Here is a 27,597-nt window from a genome sequence, read left to right on the forward strand (position 1 = left end):
GTAATACAGCAGTATTCTAAGACAATTGGAATTATATTTTTTTATGCTTTCTCTATTAACATTTTTTTCTGCAACTCTCAAGGCACCCACATACAGACCTATGGAGAGGGGTTAAATAACCACTGGACAGGAGGCCATACATGTTACATTTGTTCAGTCTGCACTGGCTGACATAGTTCATTGACAAATTAAATGTTAACAATGGCTTGATCAATGAACTGACCAATATCCATAGTACATAGACATCAGCTGGGATTTTCAGGCTAACAAACATGTAACAGACATATGTTAACCTAGAGCCAGCTTCAGCCTGTGAATTTCAACTCCAATCTGGTTGCTAGTGATTCTTTACCCTAGCAAACAGGCAACAGTTTGGACGTTAGCATTTGACAAGCAATAAACAATAAGAAATTTATATAAGTCCAAAAATTGCATAAAATATGTCCTTCTATAACATGCTAATAGTTCATTTAAAGGTGAAGCTGCCTTTAAAGTTTTATATTGAATGATTTAATATTGTAAGTTATTCTCTTCTGCACTGAGCTGTACTTCTCCGTTTATGCAAAAATGCAAAGTATAGACATTGCATAACACCTGACCGCTTTCTTACCCCTCTTCTTTCATTGCATTTGACAGCTACTCTTTTTGTGTCATGACTTAATCATAGAAAAGCATAGTGATGCCTTGGCAAAACATCATGCACATTCAGAGGAAAATAAAAATCATTATTTTTGCTAAAATGTGCTGTACCCACCAGTTCAATAACATCATTATAAATATCTTTCCCTTTGCTTTTGTTATCTTCCATCCTTTGATATAGTTCAGAGAGTAAAAGGTGTAGCAGTCAGCAAAATAAAAAACTCTAAAGGAGAGAAACTGACACTTTTTATGTATAGCTTGAAAACATTAACTGTGGAAGCTGCCACGAGTTTTTAAGAAAGCCTTTAGGGTCTCAAAAGATTACAAATGTACATTTAGCGCCTTGTGAATGTTATTTGACAAACAGTCTTCTTTTTCTTACTAAGCTTTTGATTCTGCAAACTCAGTATTTTTAGAGTTTCAAAATAAAAGTATTCCTTTTTAAAATAGAAGGATTGCATATTTCGTTATGTTAGGCTGCCAAAGAATATAAAATGACCCTTTGTTAAAGATTCATATGAAAATATATTGCTATTTATGTTGCTTGTGAAGCTAGAGACCTATATAGGTATGGAACCTGTTATCCAGAATGCTCGGCAACTGGGGTTTTCCAGGATAATGAATCTTTCCGTTATTTGGATCTTCATACCTACAGCCTACAATAGGCTGGTTTTGCTTCCAATAAGGATTAATTATATCTTGTTTGAAATATTTTATTTGGTTTTCACAATAAACCATAAAAATCTATTTGATAACAAATAGTATGCAGAATAAGAAGATTAATACAATGACATATCATACAGAATGTATAACTTACAATAAAGTCATGTAAAATAATGTAAAATAAAATAGAAACTAACAAGAACTATCACTAACTAAACCAGACGCATAGACATTCTTAAAAGAAAAAGAAGAAAGAAAAAGCCCATTGTCTTGGGAATGTCAGATAACGCCCCCTACAAACATTTTACAATTGAAGGATTAATTATATCTTAGTTTGATCAAGTACAAGGTGTTGTATTGTTGCAGAGAAAAAGAAAATCTTTTATAAAAATTTGGATTATTTGAATAAAATGCAGTCTTAGTGGGCAAATTCCCTAAGATTCTATGTTGCGCCAGCGCTACGCAAATTCACTAAAATGCAAAATTGCACTTGAACGGTTGCGAAGTTGCGCTAGCGTTACTTCATCAGGCAAAGCGAAGTTACGATAGCAATGTCTAATTTGCATATGGTGCGAAGATAAAATTTAATGGACGTATATGCTGCAGCAACTACATTAAACTGCACAAGCCCAGGAAACCTTTAAAAAATAAAATAAAGTTGTTCTATTGCCCTACACATGTGCCCACTGTATCGTTGAGTTGCCATATGTTAGGAAATGTAGGGGGGAAGGAGGGTACCCCCAAAAATTTATGATCTTTTTCAGCCTATCACCCTTAAAAAAGTAAAAGACGCCAGCATTTTTTGGGACTTTCGCCTGGTCTGAGGTGGCGAAGGCAAGTCTGGCGCAAGAGGTAACGTTCAGTAAAATGCGCAAGTTAGTGAGTTACGTCCCTTCGCCATTGCGCAACTTCGTCTGGCGTAAGGGTGTGAAGTAGCGCTAGAGTAGGTCCACTTCGCTAGCGAATTTACACCAGCGCCCATTAGTAAATCGGCGAAGTAACGAAATGATGTCTGGCGAATTTGCGCTAGCGCTAGCCGATTCGCGCTTTAGTGAATTTGCCCCTAGGGGAGATGACCTCTCTTTAATTCGGAGCTTTCTGGATAACAGGTTTCCAGATAACAGATCCCAAACCTGTACCTGAGATCTTTACTTGCAACAAAGATTGTTTACCTCAGTGTCATTAATATTATTACTTTATAGTTTTATGGTGCTCTCACATTAAGCAGAGTTAATCCAGAGATTATCCATATCATTAACTGACCAGTATTTTTTGGATATCACATCTTGCCCATCAAGTGGCAAGCTGGCACTATGGCTCTCCTTAACATTTTTTGTGTTCCTTCTCTGCTACCCATCCTTTGCAGGCAGTACAGGTATGGAACCTTTTATCCAGATTGCTCGGGACCTGGGTTTTTCCAGATAACGGATCTTTCCGTAATTTAGATCTTCCTATCCTTAAATCTACTAGAAAATCATGTAAACAATAAATAAACCCGAGACTGGTTTCATTTCCAATAAGGATTAAATATATCTTAGTTTGGATCAAGAACAATGTACTGTTTTATTGTTACAGAGAAAAAGAAAATAATTTTTAAAAATGTGGATTATTTGGACAAAAATGGAGTCTATTGGAGCCATTCTGTAATTTGGAGCTTTCTGGATAACGGGTTTCTGGATAATGGATCCCATATACTGTTATCACCTCTTTAAATATCAGTTGATAACTTATTTCTGTTATCTTATTGGTCCACCCTTTATTTATCCCTTGTCTTTTTTTTTTGTTTCAATATTTTGGCCTGCGTGCCCTTTTAGTAGCCCTGAGTGCTCACATTACTCCAATGCAAACCAGAGTACTGATATAAGGTGCTCAAGATAATGATTAACACTAGTGATGAGCACATTTTTTCACCAGCCATGGATTCACGGCGAAATTCGACATTTTGCTATCTGGAAATTTTTACGCAAAAGTGCTGCAAAAATTTGCAGCGACATCAAAGTCACCAAGATAAAAAGGTAGCTGAGACAAAAAAGGTAAAAAATAAGAAAAAACATCCATTGACTTTAATGCATTTGGAGTGAAAAAAATTGTCTTGCGTGTAAAAAATGGTCACGACTAATAAAAATTTGGAGCCTTCGATTTGTTTCACAATTTTTTTTGCAAATTGAAACAGGACAAATTTGCGAATTAACACATTATAAAGGATAGTTATGAATATAAAGGCAGTGCGCAACATGCAATTTCAAGCCCCAATCACAATTTTTATCCAGTTGTAGTGTTTTTATCCCTTAATTCCTGCATACTTTTGGCTGTGCTCTGAGTTGCATCTGCCGCAATTGTGCCCAATGCATCAAAATGGACGCAGCTGTACTTTGAACAAATCAGGTGTAGGTTGCATCTCACATTTTCACAATAGGGGTTGCTTTACTTCCAGAGATTTGCATTAGATACACTGCGTACATTTCTGGTGGACCTACTGACACAACACGTTGTGGGATCTCTGAAATTAACATTAGGTCCAAGGCGAAAGTAACTCAATGTTTCCCCTGCTTCAATAGGTGCAGTTGTGCACTACATTAATGGCATTAATAAGCATTTTCAACGTAATCCATTTTAGAGCACCTGTGCTTGCAGATGTGTTTGTAATTGGCCCTTTATATTTTACAAAATGATAGCAAGAATTATGACTTTTGGAAACATTTCCTCAGTCTTCTCTATCCAGAACTGAGCAGAATAAAATGAAACTGAAATAGTCGCAAATTATATCAGAAAATTTGGCAAGTCACTTACTGTAATTCTCTTAGAAACTACTTGGAACAGATAAAATAGGGCTGATGTAGTTACATAAATAGAATAATCAGCAGAACACGTCTAATCTGTTCTCATTGGCATCTCACTCTGTTTTTCTTTGTTAGATTATTCGTTCTAAAACTGCAAGCAATCTAGCACAGCTGCTAACTGTATTACACAAGTCCTTAGTTTATTAATGTTATGTCATGCGGGCTATCACATGGTTTGCTAAGTAAATAGTCTGTTAGAAATAAGAAAAAATACAGTCCCAAACCAATCGACTGAAACAGTTCTAGGTAGAACAAAAGAAAAATGTTACTATTTTATTATGTATTTTTATAGACCCTTCAAGTGGCTGTTCTGCAATAGAAGAATTGTGGATATTAATTCACAAAGGTAAAAGGAAATCATAGTTACATAGTTACATAGTTAAATCGGGTTGAAAAAAGACAAAGTCCATCAAGTTCAACCCCTCCAAATGAAAACCCAGCATCCATACACACACCACTCTATACCTTCACATAAATTATATATACCCATATCTATACTAAGTAGGGACCTATAGGATATCCTATCCCTATAGAGTTAATCCCTTACCTTTTGTATGTAGTTCTCTTTTCCCTTGTTATTGGGCCAAGCCCTTGTAACTGGTAAAGTGTAACACCCACACCTATTGGACAAAGAGTGTAATGACACTCCCCTGCCACATTGCTATATAGTGTTGTGCAGGGAGTGTCCTCTTCCTCTTTGGCTCCTGGTACTGCTGCTAGGTGAATCCCCATTGAGCCTGGGATCACCATAGGCCCCAGTAAGCATTTACCCCAGAGGGACCTGACACCTTTGGTGCTAAGGCGGGGACCAGGTAACCCCGTGAACGAGGACCAGCTAAGATAGTAAGATCTTGTTATAGACTCTCTAGGAGAGTGAGACAGAGAGGTGTAGCAGAAAGAGCAGTTGTCGCTCCAACGAGGATTGTAGGAGGAAGTAGCTTCCCACAAGGCCTGTTTGCCTTTAGAGCAGGGAACTCAGTTGATAGGCATCTAGGTTAGCAAAGGACTACCTGTACCCTACCTGATCGAACCCGATCCCCTCACTGGCAACGTCGGTTAAACTGGGAATTGATGTACACCTATCTGCAATATCCTTTGGGAGTCGCTTCTGTCTGACTGTGAGCCTTGTATTATCCAAAGTGATTCCATCTGCTGTGTCCTACATATATTTGTAAGTAAACCTGTGGTCATTTGCCTCTGGCATAATAAATCTGTGCTCCTGTTTTGCCTTTTAAGAACCTCCTGGCATCCATTATTCTATTTTCACACTTATATGCCTGTGAGTTGTAGTCCAACTACAGTTTAAAGGGGAAGCTTCCATTTGGCGAAGGCTCTGCCCTGGGTGAGGATTTGCAATGTAACCCATGCTCACTACCTAGCTGGTCACCCTTAACTCCTAATTGGCAGAATAGGCCAAGAAAGCATTACACTAACTATCCAAGAAATAATCCAAGCCCCTTTAAAAAGCATTAACAGAATCGGCCATCACAACATCACCCGGCAACTACAGAAGTCCATCCCCTCATCTTGTGAGCAGTAATTAGTCAGATGAAATAGCAATTCATTTAAGATGTTGTATTGACTAGAGTTTTAATATATAATAAATATTCTGTCAGACAACAGTTTTGAGCAACCACCAACTTATTCCACTGGATATTTCTCTGCTGTTGTCCATAGTTTTTCAAGACTGACAACCTGCTCAGTTTAAGTTCTATAAGCAGAAAAGAGCGCCAAGGTCTGCAGAAACCTTATTCTTTCACAGATGTGATCTGATAATTGCATTTGTGAAATTCCCATATCTGACATTCATTAAAGGGCACCTAAAAAAAGGGTTGCCAAAAAATATTATCCCCAACCAAAGGTGCTGTTTAATAGAGCCCGTACTCCGGTTGGGGGTAATAGTAGTTTTTTTTTTTCAACCCCCCCCCCCCCTGCTAGAGCTCCCAGTGCACACACATGCCCATAATGAGTGAATGCTGCAACTGACTCATTATGTGCGTATGTGTGAAGTCATAAATGCATTATGCGCATGCGCTATGACTGACATGGCTGCTCGCACCGGTGCTCGTGTCCTAGTGCTGCCAGGGGGCATTTTTTTTTTAAAAAAAAAAGCTACTGTTAACCCCAAATGGAGTGCGGGTTCTATTAGCCTGCACTTTTGGTTGGGATAATATTTTTTGGAAACATGTGCCCTTTAACCCTTTGCCTGTCAAGCAAGTATAGAGTATGTGCTGATATGCAGGGGCTTTATCTGCAAAGAACATACTAAGGGGAATATTTATTATGCTTTATCTGCCAAGGGTGTATCAAGGGGCATGCTTATTGTGCTGTGCAAAATCAAATTCACCAAAAAAACTATGTAAAAAACATGGTCTATGTAATTTTACACCATGTGAACACCAGATTTGCCTCTGTTATTTTACATTGCTTCCGGCAGAAGTAACTCTGAAGAAAAAATGTTTAAAAATTTTACACCATTTTATTTTACAAGCCGAAGCCTATCGGCCCATGGTGTGTTATCCCACTTTATTTACACAGTATAATAAATATTCCCCCTAAATACATTCTTATGCAGCTTCAGCTTTGCAGTTTGGAACATCGGGGCAAATTTACTGACCTGCATCCAGGGCGCCGAACACTGGCGAAGTTGCACTAGCGTTACTGCGCTAAGCAAAGCGAGGGGCGATCCTGGCCCCTCCGCCGCCTGAAACACCAGCAGTTGCTGCTGCCCCCCCCCTCCCCTGGAAATTTGCTCTTAAAGTACCAGGAGCAGCATTTTTGCTGCCCCTGGTACCTAGTGCGGTGCTGCCGCCTAAGGCGACAGCTTCAACTCGCCTCATTTGCGAAGCACCCCTGGTTGCGCTAGTGTTGCCTAATTTGAAGTTAAAGTTGAATGGACGTATATGTTGCAGCAAATACATTACACTACACAAGCCCGGGAAACCTTAATAAAAGAAAATAGAGTTGTTATAATGCCCTACGCATGAGCCCACTGTATAGTTTACGTGCCATATTTTAGGAAATGTAGGGGGAAGCCGGTTACCCCAAAAAAAATGTACGCTCTTTTGCAGTCTATTACCCTGAAAAAAGGAAAAGACCTGTACAGAGATGAAGGAATTACCCTGTGTTACAATGGGGGAGGACATGCCCCATTAAACTGGGGATAAGATTGTATATGCAATAATAATGTTTATAATGCCTCACCATATCAACAATAAATACTTTACAACTAAAGAAGGGAAAAACCATCCCAAAAGCAAGAATAAACCCAGAATCTCTCTTGTGACTACCACAGCTATGTGGTAATTATTGTTCTGTGGCATACAAGGTAAAGCCTTTTGAAAACAAAAAGTATTCACATGGCTCATGCTATACACTGCTTTAAAACCAAAAATGAGAGGTTTTAATTCTTACATAAGGAATTATGGGCGGAGGCATGACTTTTTTGTCCACTGTTTCTACAGAAACAACCTCTGTTTTATGGAAACTGTTAAAGCATTATAGATTTCTCTAAAACCATAACAAAATTGAGATTTATAAAGTGTAAAAAGCAAAAAAAAAACTTAGATACAAAACTTCTGCAAGTAAAAACTGTCAGGGTCCTATAAAAGTCAACCGGACCTGAGCTGAACTTGACCCATTCAGACTTTTAAATGTTTTTGGATTTTTCTCGCTGGTAATTGTCCAAAACTTGAATTCTCAAGGTTTTTATAATTTTTTAGCACACCATTCAGTTTTTTTTGCATGTAATTTTTATATTTAGTTCTTTTAAGAAATTACAAGACATTCATGATTTTCAGAAAAATAGAGTTTAATCATATATAGTTTAAAAAAAATAAAATTAGCCTGTTGAAAAATTATCATTAATATCTTCATTGGCACATGCCAAAAACGGTTCTGATATGGGTTTTGGCAGAATTTGCATTATGTATGTCCATTCAGTTACCATTCATAAGATCTGTATCGGACAAGCACTGCTTTAAATAGCAATACATATACAAATGATGTAAAAAGCGTAGAAAATTTGTAATGACTGTATATTGCAAAGTTGGTTAGAGTTTTCTTAATGTTTTTTTGGCTTGACATTCCCTTTAAAAAACTATACCCCCAAAATGAATACTTGAGCAACAGATAATTTATATCAAATTAAGTGGCATATTAAATAATCTTCTCAATATCTTCTCAAACTAGAATACATATATTTAAGTAAATATTGCCCATTTATATCTCTTGCCTTGAACCACCATTTCGTGATGGTCTGTGTGCTGTATCAGAGATCACCTGACCAGAAATACTACAACACTAACTGTAACAGGAAGAAGTGTGGAAGCAAAAGACACAACTCTGTCTGTTAATTGGCTCATGTGACCTAACATGTACGGTTTGTTCACTGTGTGCTCTGTGAATCTGTAAGGATATGTCTGCCCCTTTTCAAAATGGTGCCTCCAGCTCCGTGACCAGCACCGCGTCATACGCAGGCGTCCGCTTTCATCGCGGTTGCGTCCGTCGCGGGCGCCTCGCGGGCGCTCAGTTTCGACGCGGTCGCGTGCGTCGCGGTCGCTCTGCTGGCGTCACGCCGGCGTCCTGACGCTGACGCTTTTCGCGCCTTTTTGACGCCGACGCTATAGGTTAAAAGGTCACCTTGAACTTTGTTGCATTGCGAAGTGATCATCGCTCCTGTGTTGATTCCTAAGCTATTTTCTTCAAACCTGATTCCTGTGATTCGACTCGGCCTGTTTTTGACTTCTGCTGTTTGCTGCCTGCACTGACCTTGGACTCGTCTTGACTATTCTTCTGATCATCCCTGCCTGCTTTTGACGTTTTGGATTTCTCGGCACTCCTGCCCACTCCGCTACTGAGGTACAGTCCTGTTCCCATTTTCAGTGACTGTTACTTTCGGAGGGAGGCGTAGGTGAGGTCAGTTTTCATCAAAACCTCTTCCATTCGGTAAGTTCTGATAGAATCCTACGATCTCAGGGGGCGGCCCTTATTTTTTAAAATGGCAATTTACTATTTAGGATTACCCAATGGCACATACTACTGGAATGGTATATTATTATGAAAATGGTTTATATACATGAAGCAGGATTTTACATATGAGCTGTTTTATGCAATATCTTTTTATAGAGACCTACATTGTTTGAGGGTATAGTTTTCCTTTTAAGTTAACTGCATATTTATAAAACTGCAGTGTTTGTTATCCACCCATTTGGATGTATGGTATGTGTGTCAAAGCTCTGGCACATCCTTTTATAAATGTCAGAGCTATTGCAGAAATTAAGCCACAATTTTAAGCAATGGGCTTCGTACGTATTTTTTTTTATGTGCCATATACAGTAGATTTTAGGCATAATTGGATCCTCTCTGTTCCTAGTGGTGAGCTTACTAGCAACCATATTATGGAGGTGTTAACACATCCCATGGACAATATCTTATAGCAGCATCTTCAGATCTAAACTGAACCTGGACTCAAAAGTTCTAACTTCCTACAGCAGGTATCCGTTTAATCAATGGAAAAGATAAATCTGCTTCTCTGCTTTTCTAAATTGTTCATATTATCATATTATATAATAGAGGATCTGCCAAAGACATTCCTCTGAAACTTCATTTTTGTGTAGATTAGTAATGGGCGAATTTGCGCCGTTTCGCCGAAAAATTTGCGAATTTTGTGCGAAATTCGCAAAACAGCAAAAAATTCACGAAACTGAACGCTGGCGTCCGTTTTTACGAAAAAAATTTTTTTGATGCCAGCGAATTTTTGACGCGAATTTTTGCAAATTTTTGATGCGAATTCGCGCCTAGCGAATAAATTCGCCCATCACTAGTGTAGATATAAAGTTTAATAAATCCACACTGCTATTTAGCAGGCAGTGCTTAGACCAAAGCTTTTTGTTTCATAGCTTTGCATTCCCTGGAGAAATGCTTGCAGTTATCCATTATTGTGCTGATGAATTGCTAATGAATAATGGTTATTTTAATCAAATGAGTTATTTTGAGTTATTGTTGACCAATGAATCCTCAGGGGGCTCATTATTTTCATTATAGATTTACAGAAAGACTTTAAGTAATGAAATAAATTAAGATAATCTTAGATTATTTATAGATTAAATGGCAATGGGATATAGTGGAATATTATTTTTGCAATGAGATGCAATGATCAAATATGAAGGAACTGCTTCAGGTCAATTCCATGTTATGGCAGTAAGAAGGCTGCCTGTAAATATATTTTAACACATAACACATTTGACACTTGTCCCTTTTTTAATTTTTGAATGATAGTCAGAGGCTGAGAGCAACTCCCCACCAAGCAGTGGTGATGTATAGACCCTGTGTGTTCAGATACTATTTTTACCTTTTTAGCAATGCTCATTTTTTATTATGCCATTCTTTGTTTTCCTATGGTATCATCAGCCTATCAATACTGTAGGCCGATCAATCATTGTCCAGTGGTATTGATAATGATGGTAAAAAATCTATCAAGCATTTTAACATTTGCAACTTTCTTTTCCTTGCTTTAACAAATAACAAATTGTTCCACCACAGAAAACAACTGTGTGTATTTTGAATGTAATCATATGCATGCTGTTTAAATCCTTAATGGGACCAAGTTAGGCAAATTCTTGATAAATTAAGCTGTAGAAAGCCTTGACAAGGTATTAAAAGGGGAATAGGATTAAAGGAGTAGAGGGTCATTTTTACCTATAACAAAACACTCGTAAGACTCCATCTAGAATATGTAGTGCTGTATTGGTCTCCAGTGTTTAAAATGGATATTAATAAATTAGAGAATAAAAACAGCTAAGCTGATAATATCTATAGAAGATCTCAATGACTGTATATGGGGGCTGGCCAAATTGGAATTGTTTAAACTGTGAAAGAGGCACTTGTACATTGGGAAGAATGATAACTTTATAAATGTGAAACCTCAATTTTACTTACCCTGATGCCTTGTTTTCCTTCATTTTACATAGTTTTTTGAGGTTTCATTAATATATATAATGCACAGTGCATTTTCCAGGATTTCACACCATTTTTTTCTGGTTCCATGAAAAATATAAAATGCGGGTTCTATTGTATAAGAAAACCATGATAATGCTTTATCGGATGCAAGGGCATTCATTCAGATTAGATGAAAAGACATGAAAGGGGTTTTGACAGTTTGGAATTTTTCACCCCAAACTGTTCGTACTGGAAGTCACATTGTTTACTAACACTTAAGACTTAGGAGCCTATTTATCAAAGGGTGTAAAACATTATCAGAAAACTGTAAAAATATGCATACAATTAAATGGCAAATTTATCAATGTGTGTTGTATTTTACTCATTATACACATACAGGTAGTCTTAGTATCAATATAACTCAGGCGAACTGCCCTGAGCCTTCAGCAAAGGGAGAGGTTAAAAACCTGAAAAAAATGGAGAGCAGGCACTTGAATGAGCAGTAAAATTTCTTTATTATGTCATTATTACAGCCTTACGCGTTTCGTGTTCACAATACTTAGCGAACCACTTAGAGCCCATGACTAAGGGGCACATTTACTAAGGGTCTTAGTGAATTTTCGAATTCAAAAACTTTGAATTTCAAAGTAATTTTTGGGTACTTCTACCATCGAATAGGCTTTTTTTACTTCGCACGAAAACTCCATTTTCGATCTAAAAAATACTTTCGATAGAAAAAAAACGATAGTCGAATTTCGAAGTTTTTTAACTTCGAAATTTGACCCTTAGTAAATGTGCCCCTTAGTGTTGTGAACACGAAACGTGTAAGGCTGTTATAGTGACATAATAAAGACATATTTTACTTTAATATTTTGCCTGTGGAAGACTGCTCATGCGAGTGCCTGCTCTACATTTTTTCGGTTTGGTATTTTACTCAACCCAAATGCCAGATTTGATGCTGTTATCGTGCACCACTTAAGACCTTGAGTAGTCCAACAGTCAACAGCAAGAACTGAAATGGCAGGTAAGTTCTGGCGGGAAAAAAAAGCAGAAAAAACAGAGATGCACCCATGCATAGTTCCCCATAGCATTTTCAAATGGCTTCCTTAGTTTACATTGATTACATAGGTACGCAGTCGCTGAATATCAATACACTGCTTAATAAGTACCCTATTGTTTTCATAGTGATGCCTGGTGTTGTGTGGGGTATTTTGACATCATTTTTAGTATAAAGTTGATCCAGGGAGTGTTCTAATGGCCCCTGTGGGTCAAGAAGTAACCCCCCCCATGTGGCAAATTGGAAAGGCTTTAGAGGGGTTTTATTTTCTTTTTCCTCTGAATCAACTAGCAGTTAGGCAGCATTCACTTACCCCCCAAAAAAATGGTTGAGCTGGGTGCACATCCTTTTACAACCTGAACTACTATGTTACTGTTTTATGTAACTGTTCCAGAACTGTTTTCACAACAGTCATTATGTAGTAGTAAAACAATGCCAAAGAATCCTAAAAGGGGGTCAACTCAAAGCACAGGACTAAAGCCTGGATCATGCTCACGATTCAACCCAGTCCATCTCCGTCCAAACCCCAGGCCGACCCAGTAACTTCACCTTACCAAGTGCCAACTCAAGTTATCCTGGGGCACAGAGTCAAGCCATTCACCACTAACTGCAAAATAATCCCTTCTGCTGGTCCTCCTGCCTGTTGGAAATGTAACTGGATAGCTAACTTCCAGAATGGGAAATAGGCCCTGCTCTATTAGTATTGTCATGCCCTAAATTGCTTTCTGGGCAACTGATCTTTTGCTAATCTTATTTTAAATGGATTCTGAATTTCTAAGGTGCTTATTGTTCTGTTTATATTTTGACTGTTTTAGACTGGCAAGGTTATTCATTAAATTAGGCTTCGGTTCTGGTGTCTTTTGCTTAAATATTAAATTAAAGTGTTTGAAGTAAAACATTAAAAATGAAACAGATTTCTACATGTGAGTTATCAAATCTAACTTTGATTGCCCACTGTCTTATTTTAAGGCTGAAATAGAAAACTAGCAGTGCTAAGGGACAATTGATTTTTTATATATTATATTTTCCTTGTAGCTTCATGCAATGGAACTATTGATTTTGGCTTTTTGGTAAATTCATCAAAGGCCTTGTGCTTCAACATTTAAATAAATAGATAAATAAAGAAATAGCAAATAAAATGTACCAATATTTTTTACTCCAGAAATACATCTTAGAATAATACACTCGGAGACCATATGATTACAGAGAAAACAATTACATGGCCTTTGTTGTTGAAGTTATGAATTCTTCGGATAAGTAGAAAAAAATCAAAATGTAAGCTAAAAGCGATTGCACATTCATCCATCTGTGCAGAAGAGTTATTAAAGAGGAAGCAGACCTTGTGACTTCTGAGAGGCCCTGGAGGTGTAGGGGCACTGACTGAGAGGCAGCTGCAATATGTTTATAAAAATGTCTTATTCCCAAAGATAAGGGCATCTTAAAATGCTTTAGCTGTAGGGATGGGTTACATCTAGCCACACAAGTGCATCTTACTTATTTGGCTCACATAAAAATGTTTTTTTCATGACAAACGAAACAAAGCAATGAACCCCAATGGCTTTCATAAGTTAAATCAGAAGTACCGTACATTTTGCAGGACTCCATATAGTAGTACAGGTATGGAACCTGTTATCCAGAATGCTTGGGACCTGAGCTATTCCATATATGGGACCTTTCAGTAATTTGTATCTCCATCTTCTAAAAAATCATCAGAATCTTAATTAAACCCAATAGGATTATTTTGCCTCCAATAAGAATTGATTATATCTTAGTTGAGAGCAAATCCAATTAAATAAAATTGATATGGTCTGCCAGTTTTGGTATCTTTAAAGGAGAACTAAACCATCCCAATAAGAAAAGCCCAATCTAGTACCCTAGATAGTCCCCCCCCTCCCTGCTTCCTACCCTCATAGTGCATTATTACAGAAAGTGCCCCTGGACAGCATCCTTGCTTATTTATGCAGAACTGAGCTCATGGGTGCCATCTTCCGGGTCTTTGGTCTTCTTAAGATCTTCTTCCTTCCCTTCAAAAATTCACTGGACTTTTTGGGGCATGCACAGTTGGTATGAATACCAGACTGCTCCAACTTCACATGCGCCAAATACAGCTTTCTCTTACCAAAGAAGCCCATGAGCTCCACTGCGTTACTCTGCATAAATAAGTGAGCATTCTGTCCAGGGGCACTTGTGGGTAGGATGCAGGAAGTGGGGACTATCTGGGGTAGAAGTTGGGGCTTTTCTTATTGGGGGAGTTAGTTCTCCTTTAATAGCTACTACAGCAAATATGTGCCTGTGAAATTCACTTAAAAGTATGTACTCAGCTCATTTCAATGGGTGTATTATACAGGAAAGATTAAAGTAGAAACAAAGTACACTGACCTGGCAATGGAATAATTAAAGGAAAACTTTACCCCCAAAATGAACACTTAAGCAACAGATAGTTCATATCATATTAAGTGTCATATTAAAGAATCTTACCAAACTGGAATATATATTTAAGTAAATATTGCCCTTTTACATCTCTTGCCTTGAGCCACCATTTCAAGATGGTCTGTGTGCTGCCTCAGAGATCACCTGACCAGAAATACTTCAACTCTAACTGTAACAGGAAGAAGTGTGGAAGCAAAAGACACAACTCTGTCTGTTAATTGGCTCATGTGACCTAACGTATGGTTTGTTGGTATATTTGTGAGTACAGTGAATCCTACGATCCCAGGGGGCGGCCCTTATTTTTTAAAATGGCAATTTTCTATTTATGATTACCCAATGGCACATACTACTAGAAAATGGTTTATTTACATGAAGCAGGATTTTACATATGAGCTGTTTTATGCTATATATTTTTATAGAGACCTACATTGTTTGGGGGGTATAGTTTTCCTTTAAGCTAGTGAGTCCCTTATGGCTTTTCTTTTTCAATTTAAGTATACATTTGACAGTGGAAAGATTATTTCCATGTTCCATAACATATACACACTTAATATATGCAATGACACCCTACAAAATCTCTGCCTTACCATAGATCTACTTAACCCTAAAATAAAGAGTCCACTTTTCTCTATGCACTCACTGCAGGTGTGTAAATTACACATTGCCTGTACCCTACTCACACATAACTCACATTGTTAATGTTAGATGAGTTGTAAACCACACAACATGCACTAACTAACCATACAAATAATAGTCATGTGAATAGAGTTTTAAAGGTATGTAAGGAATGACAGTAAATTGATGCTAAAGGCAGACAGATTGAGTAGTCACAAGCAGTGGTCAGAATAAGGAGAATGAAAACTATCCTAACTCTAGCATAATAAAATATTTAGAATGGCATTTAGACATTTCCATTAGAAAAGAATGGAAGCCATTCTTAAAAGGATATGGTCATGGGACAAAATGTATTTACAAAATGCATCAGTTAATAGTATATCTATATCTAATGGTGTTTATAGCAGCTGGTCAACGCCACAGTGTGAGTTAGGCAGAGTGCTGGTGTTTTTTTCTGTGTTTTGTTTACAGATTTTAGCCAAATATTGCCTATAGCTACCATTCAGCCTTTAAAACAGGAAATCACTTTCAGATGTTTGTTAATTGACTGGGGCCAAAAAGCTCCTTGCTTTTTCACTATCGGGGAAGTGCATCATGGTCTTTTTACTCAGTCACATTGTTTACTGGGGGACTTGATTTTAAATGCACCACAGAGGAAGGTAATTATTCACAGGTGTATGTTGGCCGGGGCTTAAAAGCTCCCTGCTTTCCCACTTACTACTCAGTTACATTGGTTGCTGGGGGACTTGATTTTAAAAGCACTACAAACTTATAATGATCATAAATAGTGTAGGACTCACGTACAAAGAGGGGCCTTGACGTGGCATGTGAGCTTACATATTTTGACCAAAGTGTGGTAGTAACACCTCCTTTTTTGTAAAAATTATTTTTAAAAGCAAACCATGCGCTGGCAATTTTTCTTATTTTTTGTGTACAAATATTGGCTTTTTATTGTTTGTAGCAGCTAGTCAACTCCAGGATGTGGGTTAGGCCCAGTGCTGGCACAACGCCACTGTGTGAATTGGACCGAGCACTGGTGATTTTTTTCTGTGTTTTGTTTACAAATAGTCTATCCAGTATAGCTAAATCTAAAACAACTGGACTTGCTGAGTATTCATTGAAGACATTTCACTCCTCATCCGAGCAGCTTCTTCAGTTCAACTGACTGGTGTGGGAAGTTCTCGGCATATGAAATCTTCCACCAATCCAATCCTTGTAAGAGTTGCATGAAGGAGTGTATGAAGTGTTCTGAATCCACCGGGGTACAGATCTGTACCCTGGCAGATTCAGAACACTACACACATCCATTCATGCAACTCTCACAAGTAACATCTGTATCTAGGCGTTGCATGACACATTTTGTAATCATATCACAGTAACTACACAGAATCAACACCTCTTTAAATTTCAGATGCCATCTCTAGCTGTGTGTAGCTGGGAAGGAGAGTGATTCCCTGCTGACCTGAGTCCAAGAAAGAGCTCTAAAGGATTGGAGAGGAAAAGAGAAACCCCTCCCAGGAGACTAGTGTGTCTCTAGTGTGGCCCAGAGAGGATTCTGGGATTTGCGGTCCACCAAAAGCCAGTGAGGGCTAAGGAAAGTTAAAGTTAACACCAGTGAGGAACTGTTAATGCTTATGTGAAGCTAATGTTATCCCCAATGTGAAGGCAGTGGGCTGAAGATTAGTGTTTGTGCCAAATAAAAGTCAGCAAAGCTGCATTTAAACTTAAAGGTGGTGTCAGTCTCCATTCTCTGTGCTGAAAACTGTGCCGGGGCCTTGGGTTTCACTACCTGAAGCTCATACTGTACTAGATATACCATGACCTGGTTGAATGAAAATCTTCATGGTCATCAGTTAATAGTGCTGCTTTAGCAGAATTCTGCATTGAAATCCATTTCTCAAAAGAGCAAACAGATTTTTTTATATTTAATTTTGAAATCTGACTGTCATGGCCGGCACCCAATACCAGAACTAGAGCCAAGCACCGTGGTCAGAGCTCTCTTCACCAGTATGTGTGACCACTTTTGGGCTTCGGGAAGGCCCTCCGCCTACTGGGGTGCCACCTGGACTTATGAGTGGGCAAGGCTAGAGTTCTGGCAGGCAATGGGGCACGGCAAGTATCTAGAGTCTTTTGGGCCGAGGATCACGGTTACAGGCAAGGATGAGGCAGAGAGGATAGTCAGACAGGCTGGGTCGAGGCAGGCATATAGCAAGGATCGTCAGGCAGGCAAGGGTCAAAACCGGGTATCAAGCAGAAGGGGTTCAGGCAATAGAGTAGTCGGGTATCAGGCACAGGTCAGGATTCAGATGGGAGCGTCGTCAGGAAACAGGCAGAGGTCAAATACCGGATAACTAGCAGAATAAACACGAACAAACAGCACAAGGCTTCAGGCAAAACCACAGGATAAATCCTATCACAGGCAACCAGCAGTACCAATGAATGGGCTTAAATACCGTTTGAAATTCGTGCCATTGCGCGCTGACATCATTACGCCAGCGCGCCTGCGCCTTTAAATAATGCGCATGCGCGCCGCGCGCGCACTAGGACCCGGAAGCCGACGGAGAAGGAGCGCGGCGGCGTGGCGGCCGTCCACGCCGCCGCGACTCCGGTAATTTTCTTACATTACCCCCCTCTCTAGGGGGGGCCACTGGACCCCCAGGCTTCCCAGGAAACTTAATGTGAAATTGCCTCCTGAGGCGGTCAGCCTTGATGTCATCAACTGAGACCCAGGAGTTCTCCTCAGGACCAAATCCCTTCCATCTAGTGAGGTACTGGAGTTTGTTACGTACCAAACGGGAATCAAGGAACTCCTGGATCTCAAATTCAGGCTGACCGTCAACTTGCACTGGAGGAGGAACAGAAACAAGGCGGGTGTTAGAAGCAGGTTTTAGTAGCGAGACATGAAAGGAATCAGAAATTTTGAAATTAACAGGTAACTTAAGACGAACAGAAGAAGGGTTGATAACAGAAGTGATGGGATATGGACCAATGAAACGGGGACCCAATTTTAGGGAAGGAACTTTCAATTTAATGTTCTTGGTGGAGAGCCACACCAAGTCTCCCACCTTATATTGGGGTGCCTCCCTGCGTTTCCTATCGGCAGCCCTCTTCTGAGAGGATGTAGCCGACTTAAGAGAGTTGTGAACTTGTGACCAGACTTTAGAAAACTGTTCGACAGAGGAGTTGGCAGATGGAACAGAGGAACCAGACCCTGAAAAAGAAAATGCCTTGGGGTGCAACCCATTAACAACAAAAAACGGAGACTCCCCAGTGGAGGAGTGAGAAGCATTATTGTAGGCAAATTCTGCCCAGGGTAACAATTCTGCCCAAGAAGACTGATTCTCAGAGACATAACACCTTAGAAATTGTTCTAAGGTCTGATTTACCCTTTCAGTTTGCCCGTTGGTTTGTGGGTGATAAGCAGTAGAAAAAGAAAGATTAATCCCCACTAAAGAGCAAAATGCTCGCCAAAACTTGGAGACAAACTGAACCCCTCTGTCAGAAACAATATTAACAGGAAAACCATGTAACTTGAATATGTGATGAATAAAAAGCTCAGATAAGGTTTTAGCGGAAGGAAGATGTGGAAGTGCGATAAAATGACCCATTTTGCTAAATCTGTCCACGACCACCCAAATTACTGTTTTCCCCTGGGATGATGGTAAGTCCACTATAAAATCCATCGAAAGATGGGTCCACGGTCTCTCAGGAATAGGCAGGGGAATGAGTAATCCCTGGGAAAAATTTTTAGAAGATTTAGAGCGTTGACAAACAGGGCAAGAGTCTACAAACGATTTTACATCTTGCTTGAAAGTTGGCCACCACACACTTCTAGACAACAAAGATGTAGTTTTACTTACACCGGGGTGTCCTGCCATTTTGGAATCATAAACCTCTCTTAACACCTGTTCTCTGAGATTTTCAGGAACAAAAAGCCTCCCCTCAGGAGTGTTGGAGGGAGCATCAGTTTGAACAGAGGACAATAAGGAAGAGAGGTCAGATTCCAATGTGGCTACAATACATTCACTCGGGATAATAGAAGGATTATCATCTGAGTCAGAACAGATTGAGTCGAAGCTCCTAGAGAGAGCATCTGCCTTGATGTTCTTTGTACCAGGTCTAAAGGTTAAAGAAAAATCAAACCTGGTGAAGAACAGAGCCCACCTAGCCTGTCTAGGGTTTAATCGCTTAGCTGACTCAATATAGAGCAAATTCTTATGGTCAGTATAGACCGTAATCTGGTGTTTAGCCCCCTCCAGTAGGTGCCGCCATTCCTCAAAGGCCCACTTGACCGCCAACAATTCACGATTCCCTATATCATAGTTTACCTCAGCAGGCAGGAACTTCCTAGAGAAGAACGCACAGGGATGCATTTGTTGGTAGTCGGGTGCCTTTGGGAAAGAACCGCCCCTGCTCCTACCTCAGAAGCATCTACCTCCACAATGAAAGGTAAAGCAGTATCAGGATGGCGTAGAATTGGGGCGGAACTGAATTCCCTCTTGAGGGTTTCAAAAGCTTGAATAGCTTCAGGGGGCCACATGCTGGGATCAGCACCTTTTTTGGTTAAATTAGTGATGGGCGCCACTATGACAGAAAAGTTTTTGATGAATTGCCTGTAATAATTTGCGAACCCCAAGAATCTCTGGGTTGCACGCAGTGAAAGGGGTTGAGTCCAATCCAGGACAGCTCTCACCTTCCCCGGATCCATCTCAAGACCCTTAAAAGAAATGTTGAACCCCAGAAATTGGACAGAGGTTACCTCGAATGTGCATTTCTCTAGCTTAGCATACAGACAATTCACCCTTAACCTACGTAATACCTCACAGACATGAATGCGATGTTCGCAAAGGTTTGCAGAAAAAATTAGTATGTCGTCAAGATAAACCACAACATATACCCCCAACAGGTCCCGGAAGATGTCATTGACAAATTCCTGAAACACTGCTGGGGCGTTACATAGACCAAAGGGCATTACGAGGTACTCATAGTGGCCATCCCTGGTATTGAAAGCAGTTTTCCACTCGTCCCCCTCCCTGATCCGTATGAGATTGTAAGCTCCCCTCAGGTCTAATTTGGAGAAGATTTTAGCATCCTTGACCTGGTCAAACAATTCAGAGATAAGGGGTAAGGGATAGCGGTTTTTCACAGTGATCTTGTTCAAGCCCCTATAATCAATACAGGGGCGTAAACCACCGTCTTTCTTGCCTACAAAGAAAAACCCTGCCCCTGCAGGGGAACTGGAAGGCCTAATAAACCCTCTAGCAAGGTTCTCTTGAATATACTCTCCCATTGCCTGGGCCTCAGGCAATGAAAGGGGAAAGGTTCTGCCTCGAGGGGGAGATGATCCCGGAAGTAGATCAATAGGGCAGTCATACTGCCGATGTGGGGGTAGTGTCTCAGCTGCCTTTTTGGAAAATACGTCAGAATAGGCAGTGTAGGCAGATGGTAACCCCTCAAGGATGGTATTACCCACTACAGATGGAGTACACACCCCACTACAACCAGAACCCCACTGAATAACCTCCCTAGAAACCCAATCTATCAGAGGGTTATGCCTCTGGAGCCAGGGTAAACCCAGAATGAGAGGACAGGAAGCTCCCTCAATGAGGTATAGAGCTATTTCTTCAGAATGCAGATTACTTATACACAAGGACAGGTTGATGGTCTTTTGGGAAACCACCCCAGACCCCAAGGGTCTTTTGTCTACAGCAAGGATTCTCATGGGCGGATTAAGGGCAACCAGTGGAATTTTGAATTTTGCAGCAAAAGCCGCGTCCAAGAAATTACCCTCTGCCCCAGAATCAATGAAAGCCGACACTTTGATAGTGCCCGTAGGCCAGGTCAATTTAACTGGTAATAGAACCTTGGAGGCAGATTGGGGAGAGGAAACGCCTGCACCCAAATGGAGCTCCCCTTCTCCATTTAGGCTTGGGCGTTTCCCGGCCTCTTGGTGCATTGATTGAGAAAGTGACCCTTCTCCCCACAATAAATACACAGCCCAAGGGACCGCCTGCGTGCCTTTTCCTCAGGAGTAAGGTGTGAGATGCCTAGCTGCATAGGTTCCTCCTGAGGTTGAGACACAGAGGGGTTTGAAAACTTAGCACTATGCACATGTTTAAACCCAACAGAAGTATCCTGTTCATCCCTATTCTCCCTTTGTCTCCTATCTATCTGGATGGCCAAAGACATAAGGTCATCCAGACTGGAAGATAGGGGATAGTTAACAAGGCTGTCTTTGACAGATTTGGCCAGACCAATGCGAAACTGACTCCGTAGAGCCGTATCATTCCACCCCGTTTCCACCGCCCACCTACGAAACTCAGTACAATAAGTTTCCACCTCCCGTTTACCTTGGCATAATTTACGAATCGCGGAGTCGGCCGAAGAGGCGCGATCCGGGTCATCGTATAGAATAGTCATAGAACGGAAGAACTGGTCTAAAGAAAAACGGGCAGGATCGGTGGCTGGCAGTCTAAGTGCCCAGATTTGGGGGTCACCCACTAATAGGGTCATAACGAATCTGACCTTTTCCTCATCAGAGGGAAAAGAATGGGGGAAAAAGCTGAGGTACAGCTTGCAGGCTTCTTGAAAAACAAAAAACTGGGTTCTGTCCCCACCGAACTTGGCAGGAAATGCGATCTTGGGTTCCTGGGGTCTGGATGTAGAACCTCTATCTGGCGGGGAACCCACAGAGGATGTAGGAACAGAACTAGCTGACTGCTGCGAGGGTCCCAGCTGGCGGGTTAGATTATGGAACCCCTGGAGCAGATAATTTTGCTTTTGCTCCTGGTCCTCCATTCGTTGCAGCAAAGTAGTAAGCAACAGATCAGTGGATGTTGGGAGAGGAGCAGCAGCAGCAGCAGCTTCAATGTGATCGTCGTCCTCCATGGCCCGTGATAATGTCACGGCCGGCACCCAATACCAGAACTAGAGCCAAGCACCGTGGTCAGAGCTCTCTTCACCAGTATGTGTGACCACTTTTGGGCTTCGGGAAGGCCCTCCGCCTACTGGGGTGCCACCTGGACTTATGAGTGGGCAAGGCTAGAGTTCTGGCAGGCAATGGGGCACGGCAAGTATCTAGAGTCTTTTGGGCCGAGGATCACGGTTACAGGCAAGGATGAGGCAGAGAGGATAGTCAGACAGGCTGGGTCGAGGCAGGCAGATAGCAAGGATCGTCAGGCAGGCAAGGGTCAAAACCGGGTATCAAGCAGAAGGGGTTCAGGCAATAGAGTAGTCGGGTATCAGGCACAGGTCAGGATTCAGATGGGAGCGTCGTCAGGAAACAGGCAGAGGTCAAAAACCGGATAACTAGCAGAATAAACACGAACAAACAGCACAAGGCTTCAGGCAAAACCACAGGATAAATCCTATCACGGGCAACCAGCAGTACCAATGAATGGGCTTAAATACCGTTTGAAATTCGCGCCATTGCGCGCTGACGTCATTACGCCAGCACGCCTGCGCCTTTAAATAATGCGCATGCGCGCCGCGCGCGAACTAGGACCCGGAAGCCAACGGAGAAGGAGCGCAGCGGCGTGGCGGCCGTCCACGCCGCCGCGACTCCGGTAATTTTCTTACACTGACATATTGTCAGTTTCCCAGCTGCCCCTAGTCATGTGACTTCTGCTGTGCTAAACATCAGTCACTCGTTACTGCTATTCTTCCAAGTTTGAATGACATCACCCCCTCCCTTCCCCCCCCCCCAGCAGCCTAACAATATAACAGTGGGAAGGTAACCAGATAGCAGCTCCCTAACACAAGATAACAGCTGTCTGGTATATCTAAGAAGAGCACACAATAGTAAAATCCAGGTCCCACTGAGACACATTCAGTTACATTGAGTAGGAGAAACAACAGCCTGCCAGAAATGATAGCCTGATTATCACTCTCCAGCCCATTGGTTAAGAATAAAACAAACATTGCATTAGACACCAGGCCATGGCAATCATGTTGGGCCTTAAGTGTTTTGTTATGCCTTGTTTGGGGACATTGGTTAAAATCAATCCTTCCTTTTAATTCACGGATTTAATTATTTAATTTAATATACAAAGTAATTAGTTGCTGCATGTCAACACCTATTATTTTTTTTATGTTTTTGTTCCAAGGCAGTGTACTCCTTTTAATAGAAATTGCACTGTTGCTCTAACCATAGTAACAGTTTAAAAAATAATTGTAATAGAGTGCACATTGGGCAATTGACTTTTTCTGTATTAAAGTACAGAAGTGAGATTTGCTATTCTGTCTTCATGTCATAGTTGAGAGCCTACCCTAATAGCCTTTCCTCTTGCCTTACTCATTTCTTTACCAGGTAATGGCACTAAAACTGTGAGCAATGGCTTGAACATTATTCCCACAAGGCAAAATACTGTAATAAAGGACCTTATTCCATTCAACAACCATATACACTAGCTAAATTATCTGTGAAAGACAAGTACATCTTTTCTTGACAAACAAATATACTAATACATTTCCTTTGAAAAGATTTTAAAATAATACTCTACATATCACCCTACACTCTCTAATGCAGATAGCTGTAAGGCAGTTCACTAGTAGGATTAAATCAATTAGGGACATATTGGCATTTTGTCTTCTGAGTTTACACCTACTGGAAGCCAAAGAGGGCAATATTAAACATTGCATTTGCTTCTACAGTAACCAGCACTGTTAGGGCCAGGCTTTATAAAACGTCTATACTTAAGTTGTAAAGAGAGTGAAACGGAAACTGAATTGACACTCTGTGCAAAACAATAACAGAGTCACTGAATGCTAGACCTAATAATCAGTACTGTAAAGAAGTCTAGTAATAGCACAGTTACACAAAATCAACAAGAATGTACAATATAGATGTAGAGACCCTGAGGCTTAGGCATCTCCATGGTCAGTTTCCCCCATAGTTTGGACACCTAAGGAGTCCTTAATGAGCCCTGGGTGAACGTTATCAGTAATCTCATCTGGTTCATTGCTTGCCCAGTAGGTGGCAGTGTTTAAAAGTATAAAAGGGAGAGCACACATGCACTGGGCTCTCTCTTACTGGATCCCACCTTTTGGGGAGGTGGGTACAGGAGTGGGTCTGAGCACATCACAAGCCCTGGTTAGGGTAAGTTTTATTTACTGTCAGAAATTCTGTATTCAGAATTGAAATTCAGTTGGAGGCAGTGTATTTAGTGAGCAGCTTTCTGGCTCCAACAAGGAGAGTAGTCAGGGTTAGCCCCCTTGAGGTCAACAAGCTGCCAGACAGGGACAGGAGTGGGTGAGCTCAGGAACAGGGAAAGTACCAAAGAACAAGACACCCTTTGGAATCTCTAGTGCTTGGGAAATTCACCAAGACATACTGCAATACCTCCAAGAGTGATCTACTTGTAATATCAGAAAGTGTGAAGGTTTTCCAATTGCAGTCAATGTATCTGAAGATCTATATTACCTGATTGCTGTGCACAAATCCAATGCCATTTATAAACTAGACAAATTATTTGTTTGAAGCAACCCTCTGGACTGCTGTTACTTTCAGCCTGGTTGAGCTGTGCATGTCAAGGAATAGATAGGGGGCTCTATGGAAGCAGCAGCAGAAAAGTGAGTCTTTTAGGCAAGAGCTGGCTAAACCCACGGGACACAGACAGGAAAAGGGCAGGAACAGGGTGACGAGGGAGGAGTCAGACTGGAACAGGTGCAGAGCATAACAGTATGGAGAGGGCAAAGATCAGGGCTGGACTAGACAGGATGAAGAGGGCGAAGGTCAGTATAGGAACAGACTGGATGGGACAGGAAGGTGCGGACATTGATGGGCTCAAACTTGGGATAGAGTGCAGAAGGAGACTGGAGCAGAAGGAGACTGAAGCAGAAGGGATGGGAGCAGAAGGACAGGAAAGCAGGAGAGTATGGGAGCAGAAGGGCAGGATAGCGTGAGGACTGGATAGCGTGAGGACTGGAAAGCGAGAGGACTGGATAGCAGACAGGTTAGGTACAAGGCAAAACAGGAAGCAGGAATCGGGAACAGGCAAGGCAAGGTCGGTTCAAGGTCAAGGCAGGGAAAGGTACAAGGTAGAACAGAAAGCAGGAATCAAGAACAGGTAAGGCAGGGTCAGGTCAAGGGCAAGGCAGGGAAATGCAGACTGCAACCAATCAGGCTGCTGCTGGGCTGGGGCTGCAAAGCCCAGGTAATATATAGTGAGCAATCGTGCAGGCTGCTCACCTGGCCCAGTGGTTAAGACATTGAGCCAAAAACCCAAAGGTCCCTGGCTCGATTTCAAGCAGAGCCTGACAGTGCACTAGAAGACACACAAGATTTACCCGAGGGTAAGGTGCTCATAGGAGCCAACACACAATTTTGGGAGTTGCAGGGAGTTGTCCACAGCCTAAGGATATCTGGAATACACTGACAGCAAGTCACACTATAACCTCTCAATTCTCAGGCCCACTAATCGAACTAATTGCTTTAGAAAATGTTTACTTCCTACTGTATTTAGGCCACTGACAGAAAAGTGAGTGCACAGAAGAAGCCATAAAATTAGTATTTATTAGTTATTTATTTTCATATGACTAGTTAGTTTAGGGGTTCAGGATAGGTAAGTACCACTTTTATTTTTTTTTCAATTTTATATATGTATAGTTAAAGCAGAACCTGCACCTTTTAACTAGCAATATTACATTTCTTCCTCATATATCCACAAATTTCCTATTTTAGCTGTTAGGCCATTTATATTAATCAAATTACCTCTGAAAATGAGATGACCATGAGGGTTTGTGGGGGATCATATATCTTATGCATTTGGAAGTATAATGTATTTAATACAGTTCTCATGCATAGGAGATTATTCAGATGTGACCATTAAGAGATTAGCATTAACAATATATTTATTGTTATAGGTAGCAGTTGCCAGAGCAATTCAGGCATAGCAAAATTGTCTCTCACGTTTCTGCTGGAAAGAACACAATGGAGGGTATTTAATATGCCCTTGGACAGATGTGCAAGAGCAATATATTATATATACAGGCATAGGATCCATTATCCATAACCCTCCTAAGTATGGGAAGGCAGTCTCCCATAGTCTCCATTTTAAACAAATAATTCAGATTTTTACATTTTAATTCAAATTAACCCATATTGGAGGCAAACCGATCCTGATATATTTTTATATATTGTTAGTTGAAACATGTGCTATATATTGTTAGTAGGTCTTAATATTTTGTAATTGTGCTTTACTGTAAATATAGTATAGTTGAGATGACAATAAACCTGACTTGACTATAAGGGGCCTGGCCACCTCGCTCAGTATACATGATTGAACGAACATACACAGGCACCAACATGAGAACGAGAATAGTTACATGGTAGGGGAAAGTTAAAAAATGTGTAGGCAAGGGGTACGCAACAGCAGAGGCATTGAGCCCTAGACATGTGCCTCTCCTGCCTACTCCTATTTCTGGCCCTGTCTTGTGTTGGATAAAAAAACTGTCAAAAGGAGAAGAACTCAGGAACAGGTCAGCCCTCTCCTTACAGGCATGACTCCATCGTTGCCTGTATCTACTGCCATAAATTGAGGGCACTGTATTTTTCTCTGTGCTCCAAAACGAAAAGTAGAGACCTGTGGCAATTCCAGGACAGAAGAAGACTGTGTGCAAAATAACATTCAAGTTTAAGTGCTAAGTGTTAAATAGACAAGAGAAAGGAGGTTCCTGCCCCACAGATCTTATAATCTTAATGCACTATGTAATAAACTTGGTGTATCTACTGGTTGAGATATTTAAAATTAATCATGGGCTGACCAATTACAATGAGCAAAAATTAATTGGGTCCTGAAAAAGCATTTTGATCATATAGGATTACTTTGAGAAGATTTCTAGTGGGCCTTTATCTTTATATGTAAAAACCTCATTTTAGGAGAATAGCTTTTATGCGCTTTACAAAAAGCAATCATTTAGAATAATATTTTGAACTGTCACTGGAGAGTCTTTTCAGCCCTATTTGAACCAACCCAGCAGAGTCAAAACTTCAAATAAATAGCTTCTACAAACCAAGATGCAAACTACACAATACAAGTCAGAGAGCTGTCAGGATGAATCCGTTGAAGCAGCCTCCAGATTTAAAGTTAAAAGGTTATTTAGGAGAAAAATAGAAAACATTTAACCAAAGATTTCTTCAGGATCAAAGAACAGCAAAATCCCACAATAAGAGGGAAAATATGAATTGGGTGTGTGTCCTTTCCAGAATGCTGATAAAGAATAATAAAAAAAATTCCTGCAATGATTTTAAAAATGTGAACTTTTGCATCCCAAAGAAAAAGATTGCATATCTCTTGACATTTCCTTGTTTCCAGGCCACAGAATGAATGTCAATTTATTGATGAATATGTCACAGACCTAAAACCGAAATCAGTGCTGTGGTTTCTGTATATAGATGGGATCACTGGGGAAAGA

This window comes from Xenopus laevis, chromosome 6L (genome assembly GCF_017654675.1).
Source record: "Xenopus laevis strain J_2021 chromosome 6L, Xenopus_laevis_v10.1, whole genome shotgun sequence".
NCBI classification, from domain to species: domain Eukaryota; kingdom Metazoa; phylum Chordata; class Amphibia; order Anura; family Pipidae; genus Xenopus; species Xenopus laevis.